Source organism: Cryptomeria japonica, chromosome 7 (assembly GCF_030272615.1).
Source record: "Cryptomeria japonica chromosome 7, Sugi_1.0, whole genome shotgun sequence".
NCBI lineage: Eukaryota > Viridiplantae > Streptophyta > Pinopsida > Cupressales > Cupressaceae > Cryptomeria > Cryptomeria japonica.
Genome location: NC_081411.1, coordinates 668,152,294 through 668,168,330, shown reverse-complemented (window position 1 = coordinate 668,168,330; position 16,037 = coordinate 668,152,294). Strand labels below are relative to the sequence as shown.

The 16,037-nt window shown below is 33.8% G+C and overlaps 1 non-coding gene across 1 annotated transcript; it reads right to left on the bottom strand.

Moving 5' to 3' along the window:
- Window positions 1–10,521: 10,521 nt before the first annotated feature.
- On the bottom strand, window positions 10,522–10,603 carry TRNAS-GCU (transfer RNA serine (anticodon GCU)). The gene has a single exon. It is a non-coding gene; the product is annotated as a tRNA-Ser (tRNA).
- Window positions 10,604–16,037: the final 5,434 nt, after the last annotated feature.

The following is a 16,037-nucleotide window of genomic DNA, read 5'->3' as shown; positions in this document are numbered from 1 at the left end:
AGTACTTTTGAGTGTCTTAGACGTCAACTAGGGGTTGTGCCCCTACATGAGGTCAATTGAGTTGATGTGGAATACATCAGTATCGGAGCTAATTGAAGAATCTTGTAGTAGGATTGGTGTAGAGTGGATTTATTCCACAGGGGGAACATCAAGTTGCAGATTGTTGATGCTGAACAGTGAAGTATGACACTACATGTTTTACTTTCATTTTGGCATTGTTGTCAAAGGGGGAGAAGAACTATATGATTATGGGGAGAAGAACTATATGATTGATAAAGAAAAGATCTATAGCCAGTTACCAGCTAAAGACATGGAGACTCAGTTGAAGGAGAGTACATGGTAAAATGTAAACCAAGATTCCTATACACAATCATCACAATCAAAGGTATTAATACTTGTCATTGATGCCAATTATAACCGGTAATGATGTTGTTATGATGTTGTTATGATGTTGTTTTGCAATCGGTAGGTGAGCTAGTGAAGGAAACCAGTATTACTTGAGAAGCAGTGAGATTAACCGGTAATCCTACCTGTTGATGTGCCAAACCCCAACTGATGGAGCTTGGTGAATCGATTGTATTGGTTTGTGATCAAATGAAGAACAATAATGATTATGCCACGTATGCATGTTGTATGTGAAGAGTTTCAAATGGTATTTGGCGCGTAGAGATAACAATTTTATCTTGGGAATGAGCGAGTACGTTGCATGAAGTGGATACTGCGTGATGAGTTATTGGAATCGATGAAGCGGTGATAAAGGAGTGACCAAGGTTGTCTTGAATCATATGTAATGATTGCTATGTAATCTAACTTTGAACCAATTTGTTTGTAATCTCTATGAGATCTTAGGTTTGCATTATGCTATCGACCTATTATTTTTCCTATAAGGTCGATGAGTTATTTTGTTGTAGTGTTGGCAATTTTGGTTAAGTGTAAGTGTGATTAGTTGCCGAAACAGAAGGTGTATCTATAGTATGTGTGAAGGCAGATAGGAGCATGAAAAGGATATGATCAAGCAGAGTAGTACTATTCACCAGATCAACAAATCCCTGTTGTTCTCTAACAATTACAATAGTCAAATCCCTTAACCGGGTAAGCTTTAGCAAGCTTAGTGCTATCTAAATCCTCTAACCAGGTGATCCATTAGCTTGGATTTCAAATCATCTACCGAGGTTGCTCCTAGCAGGGTATTGCTTTTAATAGGGCATTATAGTCAATCCCTTAACCGGGTGGTCCCTAACAGGATCTGTTCTTAACAAGACTTTTTGTAAAGCTTTAACAGGCTTGGCTCCTAACAGGGCGAACTTCAGAAGAGTTCATAATACTTGTGGGTATTCATCCCCACCGTGGTCCACGTCAAAATCATCGTGTCAAGTGATGAATGTTTTTGTGGTTATGTTTGCTATGGTTAATGTGCTTAACTGCTAAACCCACTTATATATGATAAGATGACCAACAACAATCTGAAATGTGCTTTTAATATTGTTAGTAAAGTATTTGAATGTTTTTGTTAATAGGTTTTAAGAGTTTCAGAGCTGTTATACTGTTATTCTGTTATGACAGTCAATTGGTATACTTGACAGTGATATTTCAATTTGTTGTTCAGTGTTTGAACCAGTCAGTTCTGAGTTTGACTTGAGAGGTGGTTTTTAAGTTTGGTGAAAGGTTAGTCAGTTTTCTATCTATTGATTCACCCCCCCCTCAGTAGTTGTTTGGATCCTTATCGATTCATCATACCATCAGACATAAGCATTGTAATCATTGAGGAATTATATATCATAACATTCCAAGTGGAGAATGATGTAATAAAAACATATTGATATTATTAAAGTAGACTTTAGTGGATTGGTGTTGGAACTAATCACCAAACATGATTATGCATGCTTCTCATTTAATTCTATATTATGACTTTATCATTGGAACACTTTAATTGTTGATTTAAAATGAACATAGATGAGTTTTGTATAGTGTTAGAGGTTGATTTAGCCACCTCCTAGTTGGGCATGAGGCCATGAACCATGTTCAATTATGTTGCAAAGGCAACTTCATTAGAGAACCCTTAGAGGAACTTGATAGGGTTGAATGTTTAGCCTTTCGCGTGTGCGTAGTTTGTTGATGAGTAGTTGACCCAATCTTGAGGTTTCGGTTTAGTTAGTGTAAATGTTATGTTTGTTCACACTTAAATACTTTCAAGAAAGGAAATTTTCATGTGCTCTTGTGTATTTTTCTCATATCCTCGAGGGTTCCATGACAGGGTGTTCCATCTTCTTAGAAGAATAGAGGAAATGCATGGATATGATAATGGATTATTAAGTAGACTCATTTAATATTCTTCAACTATCCATTATTTTTCTAAATATATCCGTAGAGTCTATCATGAGCTTGTGTATTTTGAAAGGCATAGTCTTTTATGACATCTTGATTAACATGTCACTTTTAGTTTCAATTATTACATATTTTGTATGAAATTAGAGAGTGTTTCCCAATTGAATGAAGGAACCAAGCTACTACTTGCTCCATTTCCTCATCATCCCAACACACTGAAAAAAAAAATCCTTTTAGTTTTATCTATTTTAGTGTGTTCCACCATGTCTAAATGTATATAAAATCAATAAAGGGTTATTATAAAACACATTAATTGGCATTTATATGGTATGTTATCTACTCTAATAAGGTGTTTGACCTTGAGTATTGTAAACCAAGATACAAGCACAAAGTGACAAACCAAATAGAGGTGCACTATGAAGTGGACATGGTTTATATCAAGGTTAGTGCTCAGTCTTTTGTGGTGACATTTATTGTATAATCTCAGGGAAACCTCCCTTCATTTAATAAATCCAAAAGTGAAGGAGGTCCTACCCACTTTAATTTTTTGTTCTCATTTGTTTGGCTTGAACATGGGGTTCGTTGCACTTGGGAGGCTATCCATTTTTAACGATTTTCATCACACAACTTAGATCATCAATAGGAGGTCTTACCCACCTTAGTAAAGTGGTACATAGTTGTCACACTCGATTCCAAGTAAGACATCATTCTCCATGTCATAGACAATTGCTATATACAAATCATAAAATATTACATTAAATAAAGCTACAATTAAATTTGGTTGGAGTGCAAGACAGGCCGCAGGCCTCACATTTCTAGCAATGCCTACAATTCATCAATAGACTTTTATATAGAACTTGCATTCGATTTCAACCACAAATCAAGAATGAAACAAGAGTTGTGAGTCCCTGCCATTAGCTAAAAACTTGTTAGGACCATTTGTTGTAGAGATGTAGTGGTCCACGTAGGTTTTGCTAGTGTAAGAACTAAAATCTAAACTCAGTTGCTTATAAATAAGCATTGTGCCAATAATTTAAAAGAAAGTTAAAAAAAACAAATGCAAAAGGCATGTGAAAAAACACATAATAGAGCAAAGAAATACAATTGTTTAATAAAGTCATGCATCCCCAAAATGGGTTCACTTTAAATGAAAGATCTTTTGCATAAAACATAGCACTCACGGAGGATTTGTTAGATACCAGAGGATATGCAATCCTTAACAAAATAAACAAATAAATTGAAGATGACTCAAACAAACTTTTCAAATATAAAAAAAAGGTTAAATATTAGTTAGAAGCAAAAACTTTGAGGATGGTGCAGAATTATATCTACAATGCACCCAAGCGCATTAAGTCCAGTGGATCTGATTTTATATATATACTCTTTTTAGTCTCAATGCTTCCTTGAAAATACATCAACTTGATAACAAAAGTTGATACTGAGTACCAATATCCAAAAAATATGAATGATGATAGATTTCTTCTATAGATTTCAATTAGTTAAAGTTTCACAAGTTTTGTCAATTTGTACTCCCTATCATAATATGTAAATTTAACCAGTTAGCTCTATCGCACATTCTTTATGCCACATTTAGAAACCAAATACAATAGAGAATTAGGTTTTGTTTGATCCTCAGAAGGATTATACTCATATAACAGACTTTTAAAAAATTTGAATGTGAAAAAAGTAAAAAAACAGAGTAAATATATTGCATTTGATTTTTGAAAAATAATGCACACAATTCATCTGTACAATTATATCTTAACTTGGTCGAAGATAAATAATATCCATTCAATAGAGAGAGATGAACTGTAGAAATCATACACTCCAGATGAACAGACAGAAAAAAGAAACATAAAATCATTCTAAGTTAGACTACATTGCAAAAATTAAGTCATGAAGGTTAAAATATCACTAAAGACAGTAAATTGGCTAGATTTTTTAGTAATATCAGTGAACTATTTCTCACTCCTCCTAACAACAATTGAAACATGTACAATTTTAATATGCAATAGTCATGAAAGACATGTCAAAATTACTATGTGATATATTTTTGTATTCAAAACAATTTTTCAAGTGTAGTAGTTCAACTGGAAAAGTTCTATGTAAATACAAAAACTAAAACAATATAAGTATGCAATAGTTGCAGTATTGAGTTGTTGATTGTTGTCAACTTCTATATTCAAATCAAAGAAACGGGACTCAGACTCGGCTCGGACTCAGCTTGGACTCGGCAAGGCCGAATCGGACTCAGACTCAGGACTCGGAGCCAGACTCGGCCGGACTCGGGAAAGTGAAAAACTCAAGAAATTTAGAGATTTTTAAAGATTTAAAACTTGTTTCAGGCACCCTTTATTGAATACACCTTAAAGACACAATAACATCATCAAAATCAGCTCATTTGATTACATACACAAGTATACATCAATCACATAAGCATAAACGCAAATTGTAGCTGAAGGAAATAACAAACATAGATATATAAATATTATCAAATGTATACAATATTACAAAACTCATGGAATAAAAAATCCATGTCATCATATGATCATCATCAAATGTTTCATACAAATACCAAAGGTAAATACAACTACAAGCCTATGGCTCAGAGGAGCCTGCACGACAGCACCCTCCGGCCCCGGCCCCCTGTGAAGGCGTCTAAGGTAGGTCCTGGATGATTCGATAGCCATAGCCACTCCCCGTGATACCATGCCATGCTCACCAACATCAGGAACATCCATGTCACTATCTGCCTCTGAATCTCATGTCTGTGCTCGTGCTCTCTGCTCCTCCTCTGCCATGGCTATAGTCTCAACCTCTATATCTACCTAGTTGATCCAATTAGTGTCAGACTCAGAGGTTAAATTTTTCTTACTTCTATCAACGCAATTTCCCCCCATATTTTTTGACGAGGGTTTGGGGGCAACGCCCCCAAGGTGGGGTCAAGGGGAAGCCCCCCTTGTGCGCTCCCTGTCGCGATACAGGGCGGGGTCGAGGGGCAGCACCCCGCAAGGCCAAAAAAACTTATTATTTAATAAAGGCATCAGGTGTTATTTTTCTATTGGCTGACATGTTGTAACCCTAATTTTTCTCATTCTTAGGCGGAGGTTGTAGTGAACAAAGACGAGACAATTTAAAATGTTTTTTTTTGTCATTTTGCTTAACCCAAGCAGTAGCCGAGTATGGGGCTCGGGACTCACCGAGTTTGGCGAGTTTGAGCCAAACTCGCCAACTCAGCGAGTCTGGCAAGTTTGCTCGCCAGACTCAGACGAGTCCAAGTCCGAGTCCCAGAGACTCGACGAGCATGACTCGGACTCGGACTCACCAAGTTTAGGCAATTCATGGCGATTCTCGTTTCTTTGAGTTCAAATTTATGCAAAATTAGACATTGAAAAGTAACAGAAAATATCAGTTTCATTGCATTGATAAACCTTGGAAAAGTTCTATGTAAATACAAAAACTAAAACAATATAAGTATGCAATAGTTGCAGTATTGAGTTGTTGATTGTTGTTAGCTTCTATATTCAAATTTATGCAAAATTAGACATTGAAAAGTAACAGAAAAATATCAGATTCATTGCATTGATAATCCTTAGTTGATCCATATCCTACAAATGCTAAAACAAAGTTCTCACTTGTATTCATTTTGGTCAAATGCCTTGCATTCATATATCTTAGTTGATTTATAGCTTGTGAATTTTTATACGTGGTCTTTTAAGTTTTTTACACTTAATGTCTTTGGAGAAGTTAGACAGAACTAACAAAGTATTAAATATAAGGAGATTGTTTAATTCCATTTGACTATGCTGAGTGAGACATTTTCCTTTGCTAAATTAGTTTCATTGTGGTCCTCTTGACTGTTTTGAGCTTCAACATTCAAAAACCTGCAAACTTAACAAAATTAAGACAATAACAAAATAACGACAATTTACATATTGATAAAATTATTTACACTATAATATTTTCTTTGTTGTGTAATAATTGCATTTATAATTGATAAATCTAATTTTTTGAAATAGTTGTTTTAATAGTTAGAATATCTAACTATGAAGAGAAATAAAAATATGAAAATGGCAGGTTATTTGGGACAAATATATAAATCCAAAAATATCTAAAGAGTATTTATAGACTGCCTTTCCAGTATGACATCTGATATCACTAACTACATAGAAACATTTTGAGCTTGAGAATCCCAAACAACAATCATCAGCTAATTGAAATATCTATGCATGTCTAAAATTTGTCACATTTTACGGTTGCAGTAACTACACATTGTTTGTATTGCATCTTTATTCTTGTTTGGACTGACATATATCTGGAAACTTCTAGTCAAGAATCATTCATCTAATATCTTTGATATCTTTCAGGTAAGAGATTGTGGTACATATCATAGGAATGTTGCAGCATAGTGATTTAAACTTCCAATTTAATAGGCATACAAATAATTTTGTAGTAGTGTGATTTAGACCTCAAGATATAATTCTAACAGGAATACAATACTTGAATCAAAATACGAAACATATGTGGTTTAAAGCAAATAAAGAACATGTTCTCTCTTTACGAGGTGTCACTTCAATGGATAAGACATCAAATGCATGTAGATAGCCAAAGCCGCGTATACAGTTTGAAATTATAAATATTTATATATTTTTAATAAAGCAAAATAACTGGCTTAACACAATATTAATAAATGAGCAACATCATGCAAAGCAAAATATACACATCCTATGGAGCACGCATTACAATCCAGAATTAAAAAGAATGGAGCACGCATTACAATCCAAAATTAAAAAGCATAGATACTAAGAACCTAATGTGAAATATATAAGCTAATAACATGCCTCTTTGTAACCAATGAGTTGCAGCAGAGCAGCAAATCCTTTGTTGAAGTAGCAAGCCCATAAAGCAAGCCTATGAAGCAGCCACACCAATTAAAATGCAACATTTAAAGTTGTAATCATAAAATTATTAATGTTAATGTATTCTCTGCAAAGTAGCATAAGTTATTCTTTTATACCAAATTTTCAGTCTTCAATGAATTGTGCTTATTTAGTAGAAATTGTGATTTATCTTAACGAATTGGATATTTATCTCTATTTGTATTTCACTATTTTATGATTTGTTGAAGTGATTACATATATGATTTGTTTTGTTCTTGCATAGATATTTGAGGGCAACATTAAAAAAAATTGATTTGGAAAAAGCAAAACAAATTATATATTGTTTGCATCATCACATCTCAATATGAGTCTTTGCCTTTTGCTAAGCACCTACCTAGTCCAATTTTTGCAGCCAATACTAATATTTTTAAACTCTTGTTTTCCCTACCTAAATGACTAGTTGCTCATACCTAAATTGACGTGCAATCCATTTCATTTCTAGACCCTCCTCGAAGGTCTTGGTTTTGAACATAAACAAGTGGGTATTGGTTGTGATGTTTAGGCATAATGTTGGGGGTTGAAATTTTTGAAAATTTACTTGGGAACCACAGATCTGCCTCATCTATATACGAGAAACTAACCTTGTAGGTGGTACATTTTGACTATATGGTCGCTAACTAAATATAAGTTTTTTAATGTTCCTTGGCTCATATTTAGTCCATAGGGTTTGTCTCTTCTCGAGCCCAAAGCAATAAAGTTACAGATGTAATGGAAATGACTTTAAATAAAATTTTATCTTATGACTCCAAACCTTATTTTGTAAAAAAATATATTTTAATATTATCCTTTCTAATACCATTTATTCAGAGTCCTTTCTAATAAAAATCTTGCGAGAACAAACTAATTTTTTATGCTTACAAAAATTAAATTTTTTGATTAAGAAAAAGCATTTACCTAGTATCAGAAGTTTTACACAAACAACCAAGTACTGAGGTTCATGTTCAAGCTAGTTTAAAAACTTGGGCTTGACAAAAATATGGCAGATCTAAATTTGACTTGGATTCACAAAAAAATTAATAGCTTTAAAAATAATAATATTCAAATTTGAGCAAAGAGCTTTTGTCTTGAATATTTTAGATGAATCTAGATTGATTGTACACATAAGAATTTATGTGTGACTAAAGAGAGAACTATGACCAAACCCAAATAGACATGAAAAATTAAAAGGAATTTGTTATTTATTGTTTACCTTGTGAGCCAGTAAAAATACACTTTGCAACTACTTTGCATTACAACCAATCCCTTGACAATGCCAGACTATAAATTGCTCTTGGTTCACTTGATGCTACGTTTAGTTTTTAAAGGGACTTGCTCATATTCTCTCTGAGTTTCAAAGATTGATTTATTGTTGCAAAGAATAGTTCAAAATTCAGAAGAGTCAACAGGTTGGGCATGGATTCTACTTTAAAAATGCTCTTCAAAAGCACACACGAGCCTGTTGACATTAATATTGTCATTCAAATGAACAGCATAGCAAAAAGCAATGACACCATAAGGTTTAAAATAACAAAGACATAATTATGCAAAAAAAAAAATGGCGACAATATTGTCGTCAAATTATATTCAAAGTGATGAGGAATAGTTCATCCTGCATAACAAATGAATTCAAGGAGGAGATGAAATAGCAGACCAGACCATGGTAAAGTGTTACAAAAAAAGGACTCCAGCTCTGTTGTAGTATATGGAGTTTACATGTAGGATCTGAAGCTGAAAATAATTACATAATGCAGTCCCCACCCTTTGAGTGATTGAGAAATGATAAAATCCTCTGCATGCTTGCAACTTCAGCAGAAACTAGTGCGATTCTTTTTGTTTAGCGATTATTTGGATGTATTCTTTGAAGGATTTATGAAGCATGGAATCCTAGGACACACATTTTTTAAAGTTAAATGCAATTTTTCTTGAAATTTGGCTACACAGGTAAATTTATCAGAAAGATTTGAAGCATAGACAGAGAAATATTTGAGCAATATCCGTTCATTGTCTTGAGGTTTGAAATATTTGAGATATACAAAGGAAATGTTTATTTAATTTTTTTCAGAATGGAAAAGATTTGAAGTATACATAAAAAAATTGTCTTATTTCTCCAGAATTGAAAGATTTATTTAGATTTTTCAGTATTGTAAGGTTTATTTAACTTTTTTATTATGTGAAGATTTGAACTATATACAGAGAAATTTATAGGAAATATTGGTTTAAATTGTTTGGACAAAGGAATGTAGAGGAACGATTTGTATAAAAAGCTCTGTACGAATAAATTAGTTATCCTAGAAGGATAGACTGAAATGTATATTTTATCTTTTTGGTGAGGGACTGGAACCAGTGACATTGTTGACGACGAAACTCCCGAGAAAGAGACATGGTGAATAGTTTTATAGAGAAATATGTAGAGCACATAATTTGTGCGTATATCAAGGCAGTTATATGAGGATAGTGGAATTTTAGGTATCGATAAGTTTTATGAAATTCAGAGGACACATATTTAAATCACGGTTGGTATTTAAGGGCTTCAGGATAAACAAATCCGAAAATTTATTCACTCCTTACCAAAACTTCAAAGTCTCGAATCATGGGTGACTCAATTTTAGATTTGACTAGGGATTACAGATGAAAGAGAGGAAAATTGAATTGTAGGATAATGAGAGCGAGTTGAAACTTGAAAGGTCCAACTGATAGATACCAAAAAACTGAATACACCCAAAAGATTAGCTAATATGAATCTCATCTTTGGGACACGAGAATTTGATGGGGTTTCAGAAATGGTAAAAAAATCCATAAATTTGAATATCTAACTAGAACCAGTGAAACCATACCTAATTTATGTCGTCCTCTTCAATTGTCCAGGAAATTGCCTGGAAGAATTTTTGCCCCTCTTTTCCTTAGCCTGAAGTCTCCTGCATAATAGTAATTGACAAGAGTGGAGTGGTAAATTAACAGAAGAATGGCAGGTAACATTCACTTTGCTGAAAGAAAAATCCAGAATACTCCAAAATTAAGACAGGTACCTGCATCTCTAACAAAATCACAGATCGTACTGCACACTCGTCACACTAACAAAATCCTTGCAATATAGAAGCGTGCCTACAACTCTTCCCACAATAGCAATTACGTATGTAGTGGGGGAGAATTTATCAACGGCCTCAAAGTGGCAGTCCACGTTAACTCGCATGACTTTAGGAGAGAGCAGAACGCGAACCAAAAGAAAATGCGAATATTTTTTAAAGAAGTCGAAATTAAAAACTCGACCAAAAAGAGCCGTCGCCTGAGAGATTCGAACTCTCGCGGGGAAACCCCATGTACTTAGCAGGCACACGCCTTAACCACTCGGCCAAAGCGACTATTTATGCTCCTGTTTAGTAATAAGATTTATAGAAATTTAATTTCAATATTTCAAAGAACTTTTCCAACATTAAACAATTAAATTATTAACCACCAATATACATGTAAAATCTACCATACTAATATACTAGCAATTGCACTTTGGTGTGCAATGGGTACACCGAAGAGGTGTGGAAGATCAATTGGGGAAAACAAGTCTATTTTTTGCATATGCTTATGTAGTGTATGAGGTCAATTGATAGGCCATTTAGCAAATGATGTTTGCGAGAAAATGTCTCAATGGAGAAGTGATAGCTTCAAGTCAACTATGCATCCATAAATATATAAAGAGAGGTAGAGACAAATATGGAGAGATAAAGAGAGGGATCAATAGAGATATATACAAAGATAAAGAGAGATATATATAGATATGTGTGAAGAGAAAGGGAGACAAATGTATAGATAGAAAGATAGACATGTTAATGACCCACTTCTCCTACCATTTATTGTAATTTCTATCTGTCCTTGTGCTTTTAGGAGAAAAATGAAAAATCCCAAAAAGAAAATAATGGATGGATAATATTATTCCAATTGAGATGAAGTGAATAAGGCAGAGAGGTAGAGATAATAAAATATAGATAAGAGGGAGATAGAGGGGGAGAGATAGGGAGATATAGATAAGAGGGGAAAGGGTGATAAATAAGAGAGGTATAGAGAGATAGAGAGGGGAAAAGATAGATAGAGATAAGGATGGGGAGGGAGAAACAATGAGAGAGAGAGTGTGTGTGTGTGTATGGGAGATAAATATGGAGGGAGAGATAGAGAGAGAGGGATGGGGAGGGAGATAAATAGGGGGATGATAGAAAGGAGAGAGATATAAAAAGAGGGAGTGAGAAGGAGAGAGGGAAGGAAAGGAAGAAATGTGAATAAAAAGTGAGAGAGATAGGGATAAAAAGGAGAGATAAAGAAATGGATATAACTTGGGAAAGATAGAGGAGGTGTGAAAGAGATAAATATATAAACAAGAAGAGATGGAAGTGAAGAGGAAGAGGGATATGAAATTATAAGATATAGATAAGGAGAGAGAGAGAGAGAGAGAGAGAGAGAGAGAGAGAGAGAGAGAGAGAGAGAGAGAGAGAGAGAGTGAGTGTTAGAAAGACAATGAGAGAAAGGGAGAGATATGAATAGAAAGAAGGAGAGATAGGGATAGAATGTGTGTGTGTGTGTGTGTGTGTGTGTGTGTGTGTGTGTGTGTGTGTGAAAATATATATATTGGAATTTAATATATAGTGGTTGTGAAAAAGATAAATATATAGAGAGGGAGAGACCAAATGAGAGAGGAAGAGGGATATGAAAACATAGAGATAGATAGAGGGAGAATGAGAGAGGAGGAGATGGAGAAGTAGAAAGATAAATATATATATGAGGTGGAATAGAGAGGGGTAGAGAGGGATATATAGAGAGAGAAATAGTAGGAGAGATATAGGGAGAGATAGAGAGAGATGGAGTTGATGAGAGAGTTAGAGACAATGAGATAAAGATAGGGAATGAGAGGGAGATATAGGAATATAAAGATAGGGAGGGAACAAGTGAGAGATAAAAGGAGGTGATAGAGACACATAATAGAGAGAGGAGGAAGAAAGATAGAGAGAGGGGGGATAGATAGAAATGGGGAGGGATAAATAGGGAGTGTGTGTGAGAGAGGGATAGAGAGGGGGAGGCATATGTAAATAGATAGAGGGAGGAAGAGGAAGGAAGATAAATAAAGAGGATAGAGGAGTAGAGATATATAGAGCTAAGGAATGACAGGGAGAGAGGGAGATAGAGGGATAGAAAGAGGGAGAGATAGAGAGATACTTGTATAGTGGAAAAGATAGAGGGGGATTAAAAAGATGTAGTGAGAGGAAAGGTATGAAGTAGAAATGGAGAGATAGGTATAGTGAGAATGATAGTGCTAAAAGAGAGAGAACGAGTTGTACTGAGATGTAAGAAGAGAGAGAGAGAGAGAGAGAGAGAGAGAGAGAGAGAGAGGAGGAGGGGAGAGAGAGAGGGAGATAGAGCTGGAATTCGCCTTGGTTTGATGAATTTCTTAAAGTATAAGGTATCTGTAAAATGGTTAGACAATTTTAACCTCTATAAGGTCGATCTCGCTACTTTGTTATTGATCACTTCTTTCAATTTCTTCAATGTTGACACTATTAATTTACCTTGCTCATATTTAATTGGACACATGTCTCTTGATATTCTTGAATCACCTTTCAAAGTTTCATCAAACTTAGTTTGAACTGTCCATGTCTCGAATTGTTCCCTTCTTCTTTCATTGATATAGCATAGTTAATTCTATCAGGCCCATTATAGGAACAAGTAAATGAAATTTTATTATATGTTATTTGTTTTTTCTTTGTTTTCTAATAAATATTAGTTCATTATTGAAAACAATCACATATATTCAGGACATTAAGAAAAATAGTAAATAATGTCCAAAAATTCTTTAAAATAGCCCTACATTTTATATTGGTGTCTTTATTTAGTAAAAGGAATATTAATTCTATTCATGTGCAATCTATAAAAATATAATGGAGACTTGTACTACAATGATATAAATATAAATAAAAACTAAAACATAGCCAACATATATTTTTTTTAAATAACTAAAATTATAAAATCAATAAAATAACTCGTTAAATTAAAAAAAACTAAAAATAAAAAATAATAAAATTTAATTTTAATCCTTATCCTTATAAGAATGTATTTAAATAAAAATAACAAACATTAACATTGAATAACATAGCTAGTGCCTATATTAAAAATGGATAGTATTTTTTATGATTAAAAGCATAAGGGAGTTTGGGGATGACCCCACAATGCAACGGTTAGTTGTGGGCCTCTTACTTGGGAGGTCTTGGGTTCGAGTTTGCTTGAGCCTCATGTGTCTCACACACAAGCAATGGAGAGATAAGGTGGTGCTTGAGGATGGAAGAGAGGATGACACAAGGATACATAAGGGTGTTAATATTGAACAAATATGAGGATAAGGTCCCTCAAAAATGTGGTCTCACTAGTTCATAGCTCCAGTCAAAAGCAATTCGGCTTTGTCCCATTACCAATAAAAAAAAAAGCATAAGGGAGTTATTTTGTGATAAGTCATCCCTCCACATGTGACCCCTATTGATAACCATTAACTTATGAGAAGAATTAAAAGTTACAAAAGGACAACAAAGTGTAGGCCCTTTTGGCCACTCATGTCTTTAGGGCTAGTGGATAAACAACCCACACAATTGCTATGGCATGCGATAGGGAGAGTTTTGGGTTTCCTTTTCAAAGGGAAAGGGATGGTGCACCAAAACCACTCATAAAACAAAACCATGACATTATTATTAGGTGAATGATAAAGGAAATAAATTTAAACTTAAGTTAAAATTATATATGTGTGTAGTTTAAGGGTATATTATATTATAAATTGTATATTCAAATTATTGTATAAATTATATTTTAATTTTATATAAACTAAAATTTTAAATATATTTTATCTATAAAAATAAAATAAAATAAAATTTAAAAACATTATTATATTGATAAGTAGGAGATGTTTTCAAAAGCAAGTCAAATTGTGATTTTACATAGTTGAAACCTGATAGCAATATCATAACATGATTATAAAAATATATATATTTTATATTAAATATGTTAAATATTTAACACATATATGTATTATTTAATAATATATAAATCTAAATTTTATAAAATATAAATATAGCACATAGTTAATATATAATATCTTTCAATATAATATTATATAAATTAATTTATTGAAAAAATGATAAAATAAAATAGAAAGAATAATAAACAAATTTATAATAATAATTTATATTATAAGATATATATTTAAATTAATTTAATTTAATTATTATTGTATAAAATATATTTTAATTTTATATTATATAAACCATTAAGTATAGCCTGTCTAATCACAACTATAAATGTGATGCAAATTCATAATCATATGGCAAAATTTAAAAAGTTCTCTACTCTACACGAGCAACAAAAAAACTCCATGAATGATATAAACAAATTCCAAGATTCAAAACCCTCATCTTCTCTCCCAACCTACCCGATTAGGCAAAGCCTAAGATCCAAAGTCCTGACAATCAACAAAGAACAAACAACTATCAAAATAAGTGTGGCAAAATTGGTAGATTCGAAGGTGGAATTCCTTGTGGCTCATACTGTAATTGCAAGGGTGATCAGAATCAGACCATCCAAGAATGAGATTCAGAATTGGGTTCATCAACTCTAGGGTCCTGATTCAGAGATTGATTTCCTACCCTTTTTTTTTGTCGTTGTAACCCTAAATTCAAAAAACTGCAGGGACAATATTGTCAATAAAAAACCTTGGTTGTTCGAAGACAAGGTGGTTTATGTATAGAAATGAGAAAATAATTTTGACTACCTCATGATTGTACCAATAGATCAGGTCTTTTGGCTTCGACTTGACAATTTTTCACTAGAATATTGGTTCGACAATTGTCTTCATCTTATCGACTCACAACTTGGCATAGTTTTGAGGTTGAAAATGCAGAGAGATGACTCTTCTCTCTCCACACAAATCAAGCTTATCTCCATCAAACCAATTCTAGATCAAATTCTCCTCATCACCAGTGTAGGAGTATGGAGGCAATGAACGAAAATTGAAGAACCAAAATTTTATTTCCTAAATTGCAATATTCGATCACATCTTACTTTAAGTTGCCCCATTTATCAAAACAAAAAGTTAATCCAATCAAGGGCACGAAAAAGGAATGAAGGCGTAAAGAGCACACTGAGCCTAAAATGACTACATTGGTAGTCTATGCTATAGAACACCTCAATCAAGATAAGGTATGCACATGAAATGGAGAACCCTTGTCAGAAGGCAGGGACAAGCGGGACATAGCTAAAGTAGCCAACACAAAGACATTGCCCAAATAACTCCTGACAAACCAAATGGTTGTGTCAGGGTTGCAACCTGCAACAAAGGCTCTTTCTTTTGAGCATCCACCAAAAAAGACCCCAATCAAGGTGGTGGCAAGTCGTGCAGTTGGCAGAACTAATCAAATTGATAATCCAATTCAGGCCACATAAAAGAATCCAAAGGAGACCTCGACACAATTTGCTAATGCCAAAGAGAATGTTGAGGAAACAAATCAATTGGAGTTAACTCCAACAAAAACAGATTCAAATATTGATCTCTTAGAAGATGATCCAAAGGATCTTGAAGAGGACCATGTGGATGAACTGGACATTTTGGAGCCACGTTGTATAAGTCAAACATCAACAATCACCCTAAATTGTGGAAAGGCAAATGTAGGAAAACAAATAAGAAGAAGAGGGAAGAGGAAGCACTCAAAAGGGATCAATTCTCCATAAAAACCTATTTTCTAAGATCAACTACAAAGGGAGGAACCCCCTCCTTTG